This window comes from Adiantum capillus-veneris, chromosome 10 (genome assembly GCF_014529385.1).
Source record: "Adiantum capillus-veneris isolate H3 chromosome 10, ASM1452938v2, whole genome shotgun sequence".
Lineage (NCBI taxonomy): Eukaryota > Viridiplantae > Streptophyta > Polypodiopsida > Polypodiales > Pteridaceae > Adiantum > Adiantum capillus-veneris.
In genome coordinates this window covers 106,104,266-106,108,527 of record NC_140940.1, presented here as the reverse complement: position 1 = coordinate 106,108,527, position 4,262 = coordinate 106,104,266, and the positions used below count along the sequence as shown (strand labels likewise).

Genomic DNA, 4,262 nt, shown 5'->3' with positions numbered 1-4,262 from the left:
AACATAGTTAACCGTGTACATAATGATTGGAATCAACTCGAAAAGTTGAATTCGTCCCCTACCATGTGGTAGATTGCGGAATTCTTTCCTTGAAAGTTTAACTGGGAGAGATCAAACTATGATCCTCAATGCCTATGGGGTGATTTAGCAGTCACCCTCCGGGCCGTACCCCAAACAATATGTCCATAGACACTCCGTAGTGCTATAGAGAGAGCAAGAAATCCACACAAGTGAACTGCCTAGCTCTTGTGGACAGCCATGCTGTCTCAACTGATTGTTGCATCTATACTTCCTTGTAGAGATCAGCTGTTGTGAGTCGAAGATTTATCAAAAACTCAACTTGAGTGTTGCACTGAAAACATGTAGTGCAAAAATGACATTGTAAACATCCTGAATGACAAGACCCTTGCTTGTCCATTAACGTCGATGTATACTTCCCTGGGTAGATCTGTTCACTCTTGAAAACAATCACCCAAAGAATGCCAATAGTTGGGTCTTACCCTTGGCCTGACAATGGCTCTTAGCCTGTGTGGCTCATAGCCCTTGTGCAAATTAGTGTTCAATGGACGAACCGATGAAGACTAATTTGAGTAGCATCTTAGCCACATGCTAGCTGAGAGTTAGAGCACCTTGGCTCAGGCTGACTCACGAGCAAAACACGTATCAAAAGCTTCTTAGAAGATTTTCATTATTCCCTTAAAGAGAGAGAACGAGAGAGAAGAAGAGCATGCTGGGCTGCGAAACTTTCCTTGAACGACTATGACGTGTATAGTTGATTGCCATGCTCGTGTGCATCTTATGCCTAACGTGCAGCGTATCCTATAAGCATGCAACAAGTTTCTGTTATGACTCTCATTGAGAGAGGTAACAGAGAAACACAACCACATCTTGATCTACCTGCCTTGCAGGGTCGGGATTGTATGAAAATGACTTAGCATTGGCACTTTCCTGTGAAATAAGTCCTAAATTTAGGTTCCTTTTAGTGTTGTTGGGTGTTGATAGCAACCAACCATCAGGTTCAACAATCCATCACTTAGTCTGTCCTTGACAGAGTTGCGAGTGTGATAGCGGAAGCATAATGCATAAAGTGGTGGAATCCATGCCACTTGCTTAGCATGCCTTGCATGCAAAAACGTAAGCCCTTGGCTACTATAACGGTCTCAAGCGTGAGAACCAAAACCATAAATACCTTGCACAGAATAAACTAGTAGGGATTCTGTGAGTTGACATTCCCTATTTTGCTAGTTTCCCAAACTTGTGTGCCAAAGCCCTTGATGACAAGGCATTGGGCAGTTCTTTGGCACAAGGGAGAAGCCTTGCTTCATGTAAAATTGCCAAAGCACTTTGCTTTACACAATGATAGTACTTGCCAAGCAAAGTGTAAACATGGAAAAAAGAAGAAAAACTTAAACTTGGCTAACCTGGTAGTTGTTGCTGCAACCGGTTGTTATGAGATTCCAAAGGGAAAGCTCGCGTAAAGGTGGCGCATAGCCAAATCGGCCGGGCGAGAAAGAGTTGTCACATATGGATATACGCCCTCTTGTATCATATACATCCGTCATATGCTCATAGCATATGCCAAACGTGGTGAGTCACTATGGAAGATGCATAAATAGAATCCTTGCTTCACCTAAATCTGATACTGCTAGTAGCCAACGGATGTGGTTGCAAATAGCATGACAAAAAGAATCGACCTTGTCAAGAAATTTCAAGTAATATTAACCAGTATTGTGTGTCAAGCATCCTATGTCGGTTTGTAGAAGCAGTGACAAGGAGTCGGCCATGCCGAGCAACTTGCTGCCTTCAACAAGTCCAGTAATAGGCCATGTCTATCTCCTTGAGATACTGAAAAATTGGCCCTTGGCCTTGCCTTTGAAAGAAAATGTAACATGTGACGAGCGTGCGCTATCAAGGTACTCAGGAGAAGCCATGCTTCAGATAATTATGTCTGGCCTCATTGCCAATAAACGCTATTGACGACATATGTCATAGCAAATAGAGTCAACTGTGTCGATCATGAACAGATAATGGACCTTGTCCAATTGTCCTATGCACTCCCACAAAATGGTCATACCATACAGTTGTAACAATTTCCTCAGATTAATTTCGTGAGAGTGGTAACATTTGCATTTAAGGCATTAAAGTTACTTTCAAGTACACTTTGGCGCTGTTCCAAAGTCTTGAAAGCGGCTAAATCAACAAGACCATGATCTCCTAGATCATCGGTATCATGCATGCTAGTATCGGCAACGCTTGTAGCTGCCGGATTTTGTGGGACTTGCTCAGAATCAAACGTGTGGGAGGGTGGTGCATTCTCACCGGCCCTGGTAAACACGTGTTAATGCAAAGAGAGGGAAAATAAACACCAACTCGTACCTTATTGCACGTAATCCTGGCTTCCTTGTTCTTCGTAAGAACGCCGGTGTTGAATCAACCAAGAACGGCTTGAAAAGAAGAATCGAATCGGCAGTCGATGAATCACTTGAAGTCACCGAGCAAATTCGAGCGGCCGATAAGCTGGTTTGCGTCAAGCTGGTTTGCGTCGTATGCAAAACACCAGTAAATCTTTGAAACGTGTCCTCAAAATCTACAGCCGTCGAGAAGCCGAAACATGCAAATCAAATTGCAGAGTCGGCCGATGCGATTGGCATCGTATGCAATCACAAAACCGGTGAAAGGTGACCAATCGATGGCTTGTCGTCTTGCTGAAACTTTCAAAAGCTATGTCGCAGCAGAGGCGGACTGCGGAAATGGGCACAATCAACCGCAAGTTGTGTTGATGAAGCCTACCGAATCGAAGAGGAAAGCTGGAACAACCTCCGAAGAGTGTCGGCACTAGCTGCATATGCACAGGACCTTGTGAAGGGCACCAAATGTGGCGGAGTGTGGACGGACCAAAAAGAGAGCCCTAAAAATAAAAAAATAAAAAAATAAAAAATAACGAGCTCTCTCTGCAGACAACTTCGGCCGCCTGCGCTGGGGAAAATCTTGCTATAGCTCGCAATGTGAGCGGAATTTGGGCCTGCTGCAGGGTCGGAACTTCACCTCCTCGCCAAGGCGCTCCAACTGAGCCTAACCTCAACCGATTTGACGCAGGTCAAGCCACGGCCCCTTTCCCGGCTTAGCTTCCCTGCACACGCTCGATAGCTTCGGCTTCTCCTCCACTTCTCCATGGCACCGCATGCAAACTCATGCAAATCCATGCAAAGAAGCATGAGGGCCACGACCTTTCTCCATGATTCCTTCACCGAATTCGTCTCCTCCATGAAGAGAGAGAGAGAGAGAGAGAGATCGCCATGCTTCCCTCCTCCATAGCTCCTTGCTGCCCCCCTCCTCTCCACCTTGCTCTGATACCAATGTTAGACCAGCGGGTAGACAGACACGCGAATAACCTCCCAATCATCCTATATATAGGCCCCTGGCCCGATTCCATATATAGACCCCTTTACTGCATGTGTGTCCGGCACATTGCCGAGGCCGTGCCCGTCTAGTCCTACCCTTGGCATGACAAGTATGGTTATTATATAACCCGATTTTTTAAGACCCTAAATAGATATTTACATACATATCATTCTAATCGGAGGGCCGCCACCCCTTCATATCCAAGCCCCAAATTATTTTGAACCTGTTCATCAATCCTACAACACTATATATCACAAAGAAATGTTTGTCATGCACTTTCATAAAGCAACAAAATTGGTCCAGGAACTCATCCAGACCAAGCAAGCGCACGCAGTACTACTCTTACTACCTTTATCCCCCTCTTGAAGAAAAAAACCAAGGATAACTCGGTAGCCCTATCCCATTAGACAAGACTCCACAAAACACTGTGTTATACAACAGAAAATTATCTCATTGTTTGGCTTAGGCATCAACAAAGCTAAGTATATCAAGCCAAAAGAAATCAATATGACTAAATTGTGAATGAGGCCTTCTCTTTTTTGAAAAAAACCAAAAGAAATGCAGTAACCACGTAAGAAAACCAACAAATGTTATGATGTTATTCCTTATATGTGAAAAACCTATATTTTCAATCCATTTAGCCACAAAACCAGCTTGTAGGTGTTTCAAGAACAAACCCCAAGTGCTTTCAAAACCCCTTTTTTTATATAAAAAACCAAAATCATAGTATGCAGTACAATACCCAGTCAACAAATAAAATGTGCCACAAGGTCAAAAGTGACACCACCAGTATGCCAACAACCCAACAGTAAAGAGATACCGAATGTAACTAGAGCCAATTGGGTCGGGTATCTTCTCAT

General features: G+C 44.0%; 1 pseudogene; it reads left to right on the top strand.

Annotated features, from left to right (window-relative positions):
- The first annotated feature begins 2,689 nt into the window (after positions 1-2,689).
- LOC147449417 (uncharacterized) lies at positions 2,690-3,125 on the top strand (annotated as a pseudogene).
- The last annotated feature ends 1,137 nt before the right edge of the window (positions 3,126-4,262 follow it).